Source organism: Hemicordylus capensis, chromosome 2, assembly GCF_027244095.1.
Source record: "Hemicordylus capensis ecotype Gifberg chromosome 2, rHemCap1.1.pri, whole genome shotgun sequence".
Taxonomy (NCBI): Eukaryota; Metazoa; Chordata; class Lepidosauria; order Squamata; family Cordylidae; genus Hemicordylus; species Hemicordylus capensis.
In genome coordinates this window covers 29,743,645-29,759,528 of record NC_069658.1, presented here as the reverse complement: position 1 = coordinate 29,759,528, position 15,884 = coordinate 29,743,645, and positions in this window count along the sequence as shown.

The window sequence follows — 15,884 nt, the reverse complement described above, 5'->3', positions numbered from 1 at the left end:
TTGGTTTGGTTCGAACTTGGACCGGCCCCTCTTTTTGGAGCCCGTCCAGTTTGAGTTTGAACCAGTCAAACTGACTCAGTTCGAGTCTAACCCAGTTCAAATTACGGGAGGATTCATAAACGGGAGGAGGAGGAGAAAGGTTTGAGGGTCCGGCTGTTGTTTCCTCCCTCCCTCCCCCCTCCCTCCCCCCTCCACCACTAGGATTCTACATCTGGCCCCTCTGGGTTTGTTTTCCATCTTCCCTGACAAGGAGCTGCCTGCCAGCCTGCATTCTGTCACCTCAGCCCCACCCCCGAAGGCCCAGCCCCAAAGGCCGGCCTTCAATCTGTAAAGCAGTGCCTCCCACTCCCAAACCCGTCAGGCGATCCAGAAGGATACCATGGTCTGTAAGCTGCCAGGAGACCCAAAAGAATTAACAGAGTCACACTCCCTCTGTCAATTATCCAGTAAGGATCACCCATCAGGCCGACCAAAGCAGTCTCAGCCCCATAACCTACTCCAAAGCCAGTATGAAATGGGTCCAGGTAATCAGATGGCTGGCATCTGATGTGTGTTCCTGTCTTTCTATGAACTCTGATTCAAAAATTATAGGCATGGATGAATGTCCACTTTCTGATACATCATTTTGAAGAGACCTCAGCCATATCTGCTTGTCATCATCATCTTCTAGCTAAGATGATGAGCCTATATTTTTAGATTTCTAGTTCAGCCTTCTACACTCACAGAAATCTGAACTAGAGATATTCTCCTTCATGTGCATACATGTTGCAGTGAAGATATAGATTTTTTTCATTTTGGATCATTAAGGACAATCCCATTACATTTAAACAAAGCAGAAATGTATCCAAATGTGTTGCTCCATTTTTGGCAAAATTGAATTGAACTGAATTTTATTACAGTCAGTGACCAGCTGTTAATACACTAGATCACCTAGAATACAATGGTTTTATTGTGCTGTGTGTTTTCCCCAAATCTCTTCCACACAGCTTCATTTTAGTCATATCAATTTTAAAAGAACAGATTGGATAAAATGTGCCTTCTATAAAATGTTGCAAAACAAGTTGAGAATGCTGTTTGATTCTCAGACTATTTATTGAGCAATTCTAATGCTGTGCAGTGAACATGCTAAATTCTGCCCAGGGATTTCCATCAGCCATTAACTGGCTTGTGTTTGAGCTAAAAATGAAGCTATTAAAACAGTCTTGCTGTTGTTCCTTAGACAATAAATTCCAGTTACAGAGGAAATTCGATTAGAATTATTTGATTAGAATATGCATATATTGCTTTATGGCAATGTATTAAAGGCCTGTTTAATTTAGCATTGTTTCCAGCATTATTTTTTTCTGTATGATATTTGCATTTTCAGAAAAAAATATGTTTGAAAGCTGGCAAAATTCCCATCATTATGAAAGGTGAAGGGAATAGTCTTATATCTAAGAGAACCTCTTCCTATAAACATACAAAACTGCTTCATATGAGTTAGTCTGTTGCCCAGTATTGTCTGCTCTAGTCTGTAGCCCAGGCTTGCTCAACTTAGCCCCGCAGCTGATTTGGGACTACAACTCCCATAATCCCCAGCCACAGTTGCCAATTGCCAGGGATTATGGGAGTTGTAGGCCAACATCTGCAGGAGGGCTGAAGTTGAGCAGACATGCTGTAGCCCAACATTGTCTGCTCTGGCAGTAATTTTCCACTATGGATGTGCAAATAGTTTTGAGGTCAAATTGATTCTACTTAAATCTGGTAAATTCAAGTGATTTGATCTTGAAATGGATCTGCCCTGACACCCCTGGCCAAAATAGAACTCAGATCAAATCTCTGCAGATTTGATTTGAATCGATTTGAGATCCAAGTTTCCCTTAGTCATTGTAATTTCATCTTGTCCCTCTGAGCTTCTCTGGTGGGGCACTTGGGTGATTTTTAAGGAATTTTTTAGTTTTACGTTATTTTGTATTTTTCTGCCATAGGGAATAATGGGGATTCAAAGTGACCCCATTATTCCCCATGGGTAGCACCCAGGTACTCAAGAGTGAGTATGGGGGTAGGGTGGTATGGGTGCCAACTACCACCCAAGCCACAAGGCAGTGGGGTACTCAGGTCATATTTTGGGTTTTTTAAATGTATTTTAGATTCTCTAATGTTAACTTTTTCTCATAATGAATCCCTATATAGAAGTAATGTAACATCCGAGAGTCTAAACACACTAGATTCTATGATGTTACATTGCTTCTTCATATGGATTCATTATGAGAAAAAGTTAGTTAACACCAGAGATTCTAAAATATATAAAAATTTCTTGAAATCACCAGGGTGCCCCCACTTACTTGGATTCAGCTTCAGCTTCAGTGCAGCTTGGGTGATGGTTGGCACTCATGGTGCTCTAACTCTCAACCCGCTTTTGAGAACCTAGGTGCTACCCACAGGAAATAATGGGGCTGTTTTGAATTCCCATTATTCTCTATGGCAGAAAAATACAAAATCACTTAAAAGTAAAAAATTCCTTTAAAAATCAACCATGTGCCCAATATTTACAGTTTGGGTGGTAGGCAGCACCCTTGGTGCCCTGCCACCCAACCAACCTTGCTGCCCGCTAGCCCATTAAATGGGATTAGATTCCAAATGCAATCTTTTGAATTTTGAACATAGTCAAATTGCACTTGGAAGCTGTATGGCAAGGATACTGAAAACAATGTCATGTATACACAAATTTTAAGCAATAAAAATGTGTTGTTTTGTCAGACTCAGTGGCTGATACCCAGAATAGCACTGTATTAGTACAACGCTAGTGACACTCAGACTAATGCGGCACCATTTTATGGAAGGGAGGGGCTATTTTTGCCAATCTCCTTTTCCCTCTGAAGCCCACTTTGCCTCCTGGCCATTAGGGGCATGTGTATTTCTCATGAACGGTAGACCCTCATGTATTTCTCATGAACGGTATTTCTCATGAACGGTATTTCTCATGAACGGTAGACCCTCATCAACGAAGCCCCAAAAGATAATGCCTGTGGAATGGGACCTATCAGTGCTGCTCTGCAGTACTCAAGGCAACCGCAGTAGTGTTACAGAGCTGGGAATTTGCCCAGTGACCTAGAACAGCACATGGGCACTTTCACAGTGCTACTTCCATGGGAAACAGTATAAGTAGCGTGCCACAAGTATCCAAACGTGCACTGTTTTAGGCCATTGTGCCACTTTCTGCCTCCCTCTAGGAACATAAGAACAGCCCCGCTGGATCAAGCCCAAGGCCTTATCCAGCATCCTGTTTCCCACAGTGGCCCACCAGATGCCTCTGAGAAGCCCACAGACAAGAGGTGAGGGCATGCCCTCTCTCCTGCTGTTGCTCCCCTGCATCTGGTATTTAGAGGCGTCTTGCTTCTGAGGCTGGAGGTGACCTATAGCCCTCAGACTACTACACAATTGCACAGCAGATGCCTTTCAGATTGCACGGCAGCTCTGGCAGGTCCCACCCTAACTCCAGCATTCCACAGCACAGAATGTCAACCAATAGCCCTGATCGCGCTCTAGTCACATACAACTAGTCTCATGTAACAGAGAGGGGATGCACATAGAGACACACATTTCCACCATCTGCATCAAAAAGCACATTCAGCGAGTTCAATGCAGTCCAGAGGAGTGCTGTGATATGGATGCAAATGCACATCCAGATGTGCATCTGACTACACATCATAGGAACATAGAAAGCTGCCATATACTGAGTCAGACCATAGGTCCATCTAGCTCAGTACTGTCTACATAGAATGGCAGCGGCTTCTCCAAGGTTGCAGGCAGGAGTCCTGCTCAGCCCTGTCTTGGAGATGCCAGGGAGGGAATTTGGAACTTTTCAAGTTCCAAGACAACCAGTGTGGTGTAGTGGTTAGAGTGCTGGACTAGGATGGGGGAGACCTGAGTTCAAATCCCCATTCAGCCATGATACTTACTGGGTGACTCTGGGCCAGACACTTCTCTCTCAGCCTAACCTACTTCACAGGGTTGTTGCGGGGATAAACATAACCATGTACACAGCTCTGGTCTCCTTGGAGGAAGAGCGGGATATAAAAAAAACTTTCTGCATGCAAGCAGGCAGGTGCTCTTCCCAGAGTGGTCACAACCCCTGAAGAGAATATCTTACAGATCTCACACATCAAGTCTCCCATTCATATGCAACCAGAGAGGGGACAGCTTAACTAAGGGGACAGGTCATGCTTGCTACCACAAGACCAGCTCTCTTCTCCAGATGCACATCTTATGTATCCATATTGGTTGTGCATGCTTCCTCATCAGATCTCCCTTGCTGGACCAAGCAGACCAATCTTCAGAATATTTGATTGATTGATTGATTGATTGATTGATTGATTGCTTAAGTGCCAACAAGTCGTTGTCAACTCTTAGTGACCACATAGACAGATTCTCTCCAGGATGATCTGTCTTCAACTTGGCCTTAAAGGTCTCTCAGTGGTGCATTCACTGCTGTTGTAATCGAGTCCATCCACCTTGCTGCTGGTTGTCCTCTTCTTCTCTTTCCTTCCACTTTCCCCAGCATTATAGACATCTCAAGGGAGCTGGGTCACCGCATAATGTGTCCAAAGTATGATTGTTTGAGCCTGGTCATTTGTGCCTCAAGTGGATTGATTTGTTGCATGATCCATTTGTTTGTTTTCCTGGCTGTCCATGGTATAGGGGTGTGCACGGAACCGCCACACTACGGTCCTGAACTGGGGTGGGGGGGTAGCTTTAAGAGCAGTGGGAGGGTTTAACTTACCCCTCCCGCCACTTTCCCGCTCTGGCACCGTAAAGATACGTGTAATTGGGGAGGCAGGATACCTACCTGCCGCCCCTTCCCTGATGTTGCTCTCAAAAAACTCCCAGTAGTCCTTTGCGCGCGCATGCATCGTGCGCGCGCTTCGCGTCTCTGATGTGTGCGCATGCAAAGGACTACTGGGAGTTTTTTGAGAGCAACATCGGGGAAGGGGCGACAGGGAGGTATCCTGCCAGCCCAATTACTCATATCTTTACGGCGCCAGAGCAGGAAAGCGGCAGGAGGGGTAAGTAATCCCTCCCGCCGCTCTTAAAGCTACCCCCCACCCCCGAACCAAACCACCCAGGTCAGACCGGTCCGGGCCCATCCCTACCATGGTATCCTCAAAAGTCTTCTCCAGCATCAAAGTTCAAAAGCATAAATACCTTTTCTATCTTGCTTCTTCAAGTCCAGCTTTCGCATCCATAGAGTGTCACGGGGAAAAACATGGCCCGAACGATTCTAATCTTTGTAGGTGTAGACACATCACGGCATCTAAATATCCTTTCCAAGGCCTTCATTGCAACCCTACCAAGTGCTAGTCTGCAGCGTATTTCTTGACTGCTGGATCCTTTACTGTTGATGGTCAATCCTAAAAGGCAGAAGGTATCCACCACTTCAATGTCTTCATTGTCAGTTCTGAGGCTGGTTGCTGTACCCGTTGTTATTAGTTTAGTCTTCTTTACATTTAATTGTAGTCCCATTTTTTCACTGTGCTCCTTGACTTCCATTACTAGAGCTTGCAGATCATCCGCATTCTCAGCTATCAGAGTGGTGTCATCAGCGTAGCACAGGTAATCCAGCTTCTCTCAGTATATGTTCAGCATATAAATTGAATAAAGAAGGAGAAAGTATACAGCCTTGTCTTACTCCTTTGCCAATCTGGAACCAGTCTGTTTCACCATCTTCTGTCTGGACTGTGGCTTCCTGTCCTGTGTATAGGTTTCTCATGAGAACAATGGTAGGTGTTCTGGGACACCCATTTTCCTAAGGATATTCCACAACTTGACATGGTCAACACAATCAAATGCTTTTCTGTAGTCAATAAAGCACATATTGACTTCTTTCTGGTATTCTTTGGCTTTCTCAATTATCCAGCGTGCATCAGCAATGATGTCTCTTGTTCCTTGGCCATTTCTGAAACCAGCTTGAACATCCAGCATTTGCCTTTCCACGAAGGGCTCTAATCGGTGTTGGATCATCCTGAGCATTATTTTGCTAGCATGTGAAATTAAGGATATTGTGCGATGGCTTGTGCAATCTGTTAAGTCTCATTTCTTTGGTATGGGTATGTAGACTGACCTCTTCCAATTTGTTGGCCACTGTGTCATTCTCCAAATTTGCAGGCATTGTTTGTTTAGAGCCTTGACTGATTCTTCTTCTGTTGCCTGCCATATTCTATAGCTATTCCATCAATTCCTGTAGCCTTCCAACTTGGTAATGACTGGAGTGCTGATCTAACTTCATCTTCCTGCACTAGAGGTTCTTGCAAGTAGGGAATATCTTCTAGAGTATCTTGGATGTTGACGTCCCTGCTGTGCAGATTTTCAGTATACTTCTTCCATCTCTGTTTGATCTTCTCAGAATCAGTTACTCAGAATCAGAATATTTACTTCCTCAGAAAATTGGAAAAGAAAAACCTCTTTACAGTTCAAACCCTGATAGAATTTGAAATCACCTGGAAGAACTATTACATTTTTTCTAAGTCATTTTAGTATTTTGATTTCAGCTACAAGAATGGGGGGAAATCATGTGCAATTTGAAATGTGTAATTTGTTTCAAACTTGAATTGATTTGGGTCAAATCAGGGGCGATTCAGTCATTTGACCTCCAATCAAATTGCCCTCTCCAAAAAAGAAGAAGAAGAAGAAGAAGAAGAAGAAGAAGAAGAAGAAGAAGAAGAAGAAGAAGAAGAAGAAGGACCTATTAAGGGTCAAAGAGAATCACCCCCCATTTGACCTGAATTGATTTGGGTGATTCAAGTGCCATTTTGAAGCCCATTTTTCCAGGGAGAGCTGGAAAAATGGGCCTCAAAATAATGCTTTTTTCTGGAGAGAGCTGGTCTACCAATTGGGGTCAGTGGGTATACCAGCCCTCCACTCTGTACTTTGCACATCAGCCTACCTTGGAGAACTGGTCTACCTGGTGGACTAGTCCTCCAAATTGGGCAGATGCGCGAATTCCAGAGTGGAGGGCTGGTCTACTCATCTACCCCAATTGGTAGACCAGCTCTCCCCAGAAAATCGGTGTAATTTCAAGGCCCATTTTTCCTGCTCTACCCAGCAAAATGGGCCTCAAAATGGTGCTCGAATCACTGAAAACAATCTGAGTGATTCAAAAGTGATTCAGTGAGACAGGAGGCCAAGCCAGCTGTTTTCGGTGAATCAATTAGATGATTCTGTGATGGGATTCGAGCTCGAATCGGATCACAGAATCTGATTCATGCACACCTCTAGAAAAAACCCAATGACACATAAAGAATCAAACAATAAAAGGATGTGCTTGGAATGAAGTGTTCAGTCCTTTTAGGACCAAATGACTTTTAGCAGTTTCAACAGAGAGCTCTTTAGGAGTGGGTACTCTCTGTAGCAACTCTTTTCATACTTTCTTCCAAGCTAATTAGTTATTGGGAAAGAGGCATCTAAGAGGGATAAGAGAAATCTGTGGGCAGAAGTGCATGTTACTCAATTCTTGATCCAATATCAGTTATATTGTAACTGATTAGTTTTACCACCTTGAATTAAAAAAAAGATCTGATCATCCCAAACACTGAACCAATACTTTGGATGGGGTTCCTCAATGTGTGGGACCTGAGGCAATTGCCCCCCCTAAAGAGCCCTGCCCTCTCCCTCCATGGCATGTAACAAGCAGTTCTGCTATTCTTTTTAGAGAGTTCTTGTATGTTTTGTGCAATGCAGTCACTGAGGCTGCAATGTGAAGTGGAACTATGCCATGGAAGGGAGAAGTCAGGTAAAAGGTGGTAAAACTAATCACAATATAACCATAAGATCAAGAGTTCTTTCAGTATTCGGATTATTACATTGACACAGAACGTAGTTGCTGACATACTGCATGACATTACCACGCATGTGAGGGAATGCAATCTTTGCACAATTGCACAAGAGCACTGTTGCGCAAGCAAAACAATTGAGCAAATGGAAATGTGAAACAGCACAGCCATTATACATAATGGCCACACTGTAAACAACTCTGCAAGTTTTGTGTTTGCACAACAGTGCTCTTGCACAAGTGCATTCCACCATGTGTGTAACATTGTGCATTGTGTCAGTCAGAGAAAAGTGGAGGAAGACCTAAATGAACATTCTGCCCCTCTCAGAGTCTTAAAAATGCCCTGAGAAAGGGGCTTCTTGTTGCCAGAACCTAAGTGGTATACTCGTGGGTCAAATGGGCCGTAACCCAGAATCTGGCTTTTAAAAAGCCAAATCTGGCAACAGTTCTAACCCTTTTCTCTCATGCAATTTCCCAGTGATAATCATGCACACCCAAGCTACTTTAAAGCTCAATGAGAATGTGATCTTTTTTCCCAGCAGGAGAAAAATAGCAGGGGAGGGATATACTGATTTGCAGTAGGAAAACAGTATAACTAGAAACGTATAAGAAACATCTTCTTCCCTCACTCTCTGATGGTCTTCAATTTCAAACTGCACTCCCAGTGGTTGCATTTTATAAAAGACTACAAGTAGTTCTAAACAGAACGAATGGTGCCTTATTTCCACTTCTTATAATATAGTGACTTCTACCTAGAATCCCCTCCCATGTGGTGTGAATTTGGTTTGTATCTGACTCTCAGGAGAAAGGGGTGTCCAGACATTGAGTGACTGGAATCTTGAAACAAGGTGACAAACAGGCAACTCCCCCCCCCCAAAAAACCCCTATTGTCAGGGTTCCCTAGACCACCTCTCATGTGTTATGAATTTTGTGTGTATCAGACTGTAAATACAAATGTTATTCAAGGGAGAAACATGAACATGCACATTCACACACATGAACATGATGATCTCATAAGACTGCCCTTCAGAAAGTAGGCTATGACCATCTTAAAATATAATCATGGAACAACATATATGACTAAGCTGCCTTATGCTGATGCAGGGTCAAACTATACCTAAAGTTTTATTGCTATTAGGACTGATGAGTCTATAACTGAATAAAAGTGGCCAAATCATAGCCTTCCACCCCCATCCTGTGGCTGCATTAAATAAGGCCTGGTTCACATATTTGTTTATATCTAGGTTTAAAGTCAGTAACTGACATTAGCATGATTGTGTGAACCCACACTAAGATTACTGATCTCAGTGTGTCCTGAGATGGGTCTGCGATTCCTGTCTTGGCGGGGATTCACATAACCATGCTAATGTTGGTTACCAATTCAGATGAATGTGTGAACTAAGCCTAAGAAAAGGGGGAAGCTCCTATTTTTGTTCCTCATTAAATAGCAGATGATCCAGACAGTGGCAAGAGATAGGATTAAAGCCCCCTGTCGATTTATATACCGCCTGACATTTTTATCTCTAGGCGGTGTGTATAGTCCAAGATACAACAAATATAAAACAGAACAAAAACAATTTCACAGAATAAAAACAATTAAACAGAGATGGAGAAGCTCTTATTTTGACAGGGAGTGCATTCCAAAGCTCCAGGGCAGCCACAGAGAAGGCCCAGCCCTGAGTCACCACCAGATGATCCAGTGGCAGCCATAACAAAGTCCCAGATGATATTAAGATGGGGCAGGGTTCATGACAAAGGAACCTTCTCTTAAGTACCATGGACCCAAGCCATTAAGAGCTTTATAGGTAATAAACAGAACTTTGTATTTTGCTCAGAAACATATTGACAGCCAGTGCAGTTCTTTTAAAATCGGTGTGATATAGTGTCTTTGGGTTGTCCCAGAGACCAATCTGGCTGCTGCACTCTGTACCAATTGTCATTTCTGGACTACATACAAAGGCAGCCCCATGTAGAGTGCATTACAGTAGTCAAGCCTGGAGGTTACCAGCATATGCACCACTGTTTTAAGGTCATTTACCTCCAGAAATGGGCATAGCTGACGTATCAGCCAAAGCTGATAAAAACTGCTGCTGGCCATTTCCTCAACCTGAGAAACCAGAGACCATTTTGAATACAGGATCACTCCCAAACCGTGCACTTGTTCTTTTAGGGGGAGTATAACCCTATCCAGAACTGGCAGATCTCTCAGGTCTTGAACCGCCCGCCCCCCCCCCCCCAATCAATGAGGCTATTCCCATGATCAGCTGAAATCAGGCTAGGGGAGCCTAGCCCGATTTCGGATGATCGTGGGAGCCACCGGGCTTGCAGCCTAGCCCGGTTGCCTCCAGGCGGTTAACCCGCCTAAGTACCCCTCCCTTTAAACCAGGTTTGTGGAGCAAGCGCTCCGCAAACCCGGTTTTTCTGATTGTGAGTAGCCATGGCGTGGCTCCGCGCCATGGCTACTCACAAGTAGACCCCCGGAGGGGAGGTGAAAAGTCACCTCCTGGCTCCAGGGGTCTCTCCAGTATGCCCTGCACGTTCACGCAGGGCATACTGGAGATTCCGGGGGCCACACGACCCCTGAACCCCTCAGCCCCCGCCAGCTCCGTCATGGATCCGGCAATCGTGTGGGCAGCCAATCCAGCCACCCAGGGCTCCCACCCTGCTCGTGTGTGGGGAGAGCGGGCTTAACACGCTCTCCCCGCTTAGCTCCCCAAACTGGATCTCACTGATCGTGAGACCCAGCTCAATATCTCCATCTTATTTGGATTTGACATCAGTTTGTTATCCTTCATCCAGCCCATTACTGGCTTCCTATAAAGCACCTTCCTATGTAACCTATGTACACAGTTCAAAAAAATTAAATAAGTCCAAATAATGGGTATATAAAGGGTAGTTTGACGCTTAATAATTGGTAGTGATTCTCCAAGGTTTCCGGCAGGGATCTTTCCCATCCCTGATATCTGAGACTCTCTTTGGCTGCTGTTTGAATCGGGGACTTGAATCGGGGACCTCCTGCGTGTAAGGCATGTGTTCTTGTACTGCACTACGGCCATCTCCTTCTATATCAGGGGAGCACAACTTCAATCCTCCTGTAGATGTTGGACTACAACTCCCATTAACCCTGACTATTGGCCACTGTGGCTGGGGATGACAAGAGTTGTCATCCAAAAACTCTCCGAAGGCCCAAAGTTGTGTAGCCCTGTTCTATATACAGTAATGTGTGCTTCCACCCTAATTAGATTCATTGTAAGATGGGGCTATAAACCTGTTTTTAAAAAAATATATAACATGTATTGACTTCTGTACTGAAGTCATAAAGCCACAGCAGGGAAATGACTTGACTAGCAAGCCAGAGGTTGCCGGTTCGAATCCCCGCTGGTATGTTTCCCAGACTATGGGAAACACCTATATTGGGCAGCAGTGATATAGGAAGATGCTGAAAGGCATCATCTCATACTGCACAGGAGATGGCAACGGTAAACCCCTCCTGTATTTTACCAAAGAGAACCACGGAGCTCTGTGGTCACCAGGAGTCGACACTGACTCGATGGCACACTTTACCTTTACTAGAGTCACAAATTCTCCTCTTCCTCCTCCTCCAAATATTTATATACCACTTTTCAACAAGGTGCTCAAAGCCATATACACAGGGGGATAGATAGATAGATAGATAGATAGATAGATAGATAGATAGATAGATAGATAGATAGATAGATAGATAGATCTCTGTTCCAAAGAGTCTCACAATCTAACAGAAAATATAAGATAGAGCAGTGGTCTATCCCAGCCTGGCCGGGAATGCCTCTTCCTGCTTTTGCAAGCAGGGAGAAGCCATCTTGGCCAGGCTGCAAAAGCGGGTTATTTGAACACTATGCCCCTGAATTAGACATGAGCAACAGCTATTGGAGGGGTGCTGTGCTGGGTTTCGACAGAGACAGTTGCTCTCCCCCTGCTTAATATAAGAGAATCGCCTCTTTAAAGCATGCCTCTGCTCCTGCACAGACTTTGCTGAAATGAATGTCAGTCTGTATGCTGAATCCTCAGTCTGTGCATTTCCTTGCCTCTGCTGCAGGCAGGCAGCCAAATGTTGTGCAGCAGAGGTGGTGAAATGTGAAGCTTGAGGATAGCACAGCAAGCGCTTGTTATTCTAACCTCACGTTGAGCTAATCAAGTGGGATGCAAGTATGAGAGGTCGAAGAAAGAGACGAGAAAAAGAGGTGGAGTTGTGACAACTCTGTTTAAGCCCCTGGAAAGTCTAGTCTGGGCAACAAGCCTGAACGACAGGTTTATTATAGCTCTCGTATGAAAAACACACATCAGGAAGGTCATAGGAACAGGCTGAGTCAGAGCTGTGGTTCAAACGCAGCAAGCAGAAGGATGGTCTCAATTAAGAGGATTCTGAAAGGAATTGAAATAGTGGCAGCTCTTGAAATAGCAGGGGCATCCTGAAAGGATATTATGAGGCATCTCCTTCAAAGAACCCATGGCGGGGGCAACTTAGGAACATAGGAAGCTGCCTCCTACTGAGTCAGACTGTTAGTCCATCCAGCTCAGTATTGTCTGCAGACAAGGTCTCTCTCAGCCCTGTCTTGGAGATGCCAGGGAGGGAAGCTGGGACCTAGATGCTCTTCCCAGAACAGCTTCATGCCCTAAGGGGAATATCTTACAGTGCTCACACTTGTAGTCTCCCATTCAAATGCAAACCAGGGTGGACCCTGCTTAGCAAAGGAGAAAATTCGTACTTGCTGCCACAAGACCAGCTCTGGATAGGGATGCCACCAGACTTCTGAACAGGGCTTTAACCTATGCATGTTGACTCAGAAGTAAGTCCCACTGGCCAGTGGTCCCTCCAATTTTTTTCATCTGTGTGCAGAATGAGTTTTGTTCTGGGCAGCAGTATCAAGGCAGTGTGTGCACACATGCGTTCAGAGTGGGGCCTTCCTAATCCAACCTGAGCGGGATCTAAAATTAGCTGAGCGGACATCAGAAAACCTCTGAGCGCACACACATGCGCACGCCTTAGAGGGAACAGTGCCACTGGCCAACATCCAGAGCAAGCGACTGCATGTGGAAATTCAACTCACACCATTAGGCTAACACATGAGAATGGCTTAATTGTGCCAAAAACTGTGATTGTGCAAGTGTGCTCTTGTGCAAAGTTCCCACTAGAACAGGGGTAGGCAACTTTGGATCTCCAGCTGTTGTTGAACTACAACTCCCATCATCTCCAGCCACAATGCATTGACTACCCCTGTGTTAGAATAAATGAGGTGTGTTGCAATTCTGTGCCACAGCAAGCATGCTTATGTGAACCCAACACTGGTCTGGAATGCAAACTCTAAACAGGGCAACTAGCTAAGGCCAGAGCTTTTCACTACCATCAAGTCCTTCCACAAGCACTTTACTGCTCTGGATGTCAGCCACGGAGTTCAAAAGGGCATACTCCTGGGTAGCATGCCTTGGACTGCAGCCTTAAAAACCTAGACTGGGGCCACCGACCCACCAACAGCACAGCATGATGCCCCCCAGCACCATCAATGGAGCAGCTGTTTGGAATTAATCTGACAGCAACCTGATGGCCATTGGTTTGACCATGATCTTGGAAGAAGCACAAGAAGAAAAGATGGGGATGCTGGCAATAGGAATGTGCATGGAACCAGCGGGGGCTGGTTCAATGGTGGCGGGGGGGGGGGGTTTCCACCTTTAAGTGTGGGGGAGGATGCACTCCCCCCCCCCCCACGGCCATGTTCCCCCCGCCAGCGCGCAATTTCCAAAAAGCCCGTCGGGGCAGCAGCATACCCCCCTGATGCCCCATTGCATAATTTACCGGATATACCCGGAAGTACTAGATGCGCCTGTGTGCACGAGGCAAGAGGTGAAGGCATGCCCTCTTTCCTGCTATTGCTGACCTGCAACTGATATCCAGAGGCATCTTGCCTCTAAGCCTGGAGATAGTTTATAGCAGGGCTGCTCAACTTTGGCCCTCCTGTAAATGTTGGCCCACAATTCCCATAATCCTTGGCTATTGACTGCTGTGGATGGGGATTATGGGAGTTGTAGTCCAAAAAAAGCTGGAGGGCCGAAGTTGAGCAGCCCTGGTCTATAGCCATAAAGACTAGTAGCCACTGATGAATCTGTCTTCCATGAATTTATATAAGCCTCTTTTAAACCCATCCAAGCTGGTGGCCATCACTATATCCTGTGGCAGAGAATTCCATCAAATAATTAAGTAATGAGTGAAAAATGACTTTATTTTGTCAGTCCTAAATTTCCTAGCAATCAGTTTCATGGCGATACTTGGTTTTAGTGTGAGAGAAGGAGAAAGTTTTCTGTCTCCCAACCCTCACGATAGATGCATAATTTTATAGACCTCTATCATGTCTCCCCTTAATTTTATAGACCTTTATCTTGTCTCCTCTATCACATCTCCCCTCTCACCATGCATAATTTTATAGACCTCTACATGTCTCCCCTTAGTAGCCTTCTTTCTAAGCTAAAAAGCCCCATGTGCTGTAGCCTTGCCTCATAAGGAAGATGTTCTAGGTCCCTGAAAATCTTGCTTGCCCTCTTCTGCACCTTCTCCAGTTCTATAATGTCCTCTTTGAAATATGGTGACCAGAACTGTACACACAGTACTCCAAATGTGGCTGCACCATAGATTTGTATATGGGCATTATATTAGTAGATTTGTTCTCAGTCCCCTTCCTAATGATCCCAAGCCTGAAATTTGCCTTTTTTACAGCTGCTGCTGTCATGCTGGTTGCAACAGTCTCTTTATTCATCACACATTGTTTAATGGATGGAAATTAAAGGAAGCCAAGAACTGTTTTTTTCCTGAAAGAATTTTTGGGAAACTTCCTTCCTTTCTTCCTTCCTTCCTTCCTTTCTCTCTCATATTTGTATACCACCCAAAACTCATATCTTTTGTGATTTACTTCCCATAAGGTACAGGCAATGAATCTCTATAAGAATGAATTAACAAAACAAAATTTCTCAGGCATCTATGCTTCTTTGAAGCCCACAGACGTTCTTGTGCTCCTCAAAAGGAAGCCAAACCAAAAAAGAAGGGTGGAAGAGAATAATTCATATTCTTAAGATTTATGAGGGTGAGGGAAATTCAAACAACATATTATCAGAACCATGTGCTTGATGCTTCAATGCTTTAAAACAAACAAACCATAAATAGCTACCATGACTTCCACCCAGTGCAATATCGGACGGGTATGGGACCATCAGATTGGAAGGACCAGTCCCAGGAAGGACTCAAATTGGAAGGATTCAGGCCTCTGCGCCAGGCTAGAGCCTGGAGATCTTGCATCCAGAGATTCTAGAGCTGGAGACCCAAGAGGCCACACCTTCTGAGCCAGAGCCCACTGAAAATCAGACCCTTCCATGCCAAGAACCTCACATTTCCCCCAAGCTTGCAGGGAAGGCATAAAAAATTCCAGGCCAAAGGGCTGGCCCTTTAAGTCACTCCACTCTCCAGGCAGGAGATGGAGACTGGGACTAGTCTGAGCCTGGATGAACTGAGGGTGTCAGTTAACCTCAGGCATTTATTGCTGCAGCAAGTTGCTCACTTGGAGCTCTCCATGGTACTGCAGTTCTGATCTGCCATACTACTGCATTTTACCCTAATAGAAGATGACTCTGAATTTAAGATGACCCCCTTAAAAAGCAGAGGTTAAATACACTTATACCTGCATTTACTCAAAAGTAACAGGACTCTGAAATGTAAGATGACCTCCTGATTCCTAATATCAAAAAACATGGGGGGAAACCTAGTCCTGGATACAGTACAGTACCTGACAGATGCCCCATCAGATTTCATGTGGTCGTGCTTGCAGGCCAAGACAGGTCAGGACAATAACAGCCACAGGAAGGGGTAATCTAGACTGAAGCTGTGGCAGAGGCAAAGGGTTAAAGGTCAGTCCCCCACTGTGGTCTCAACTGAGATCACCCCCAGCCTCCACCATGGTGGCTATTTATGGTAAAAACAACAACAACATGCAGCTTGTGAAGAACTAACCTCTATTTCTCCCAAACACCAGAACCTTCCTCTTGGTTCTGAAACTCC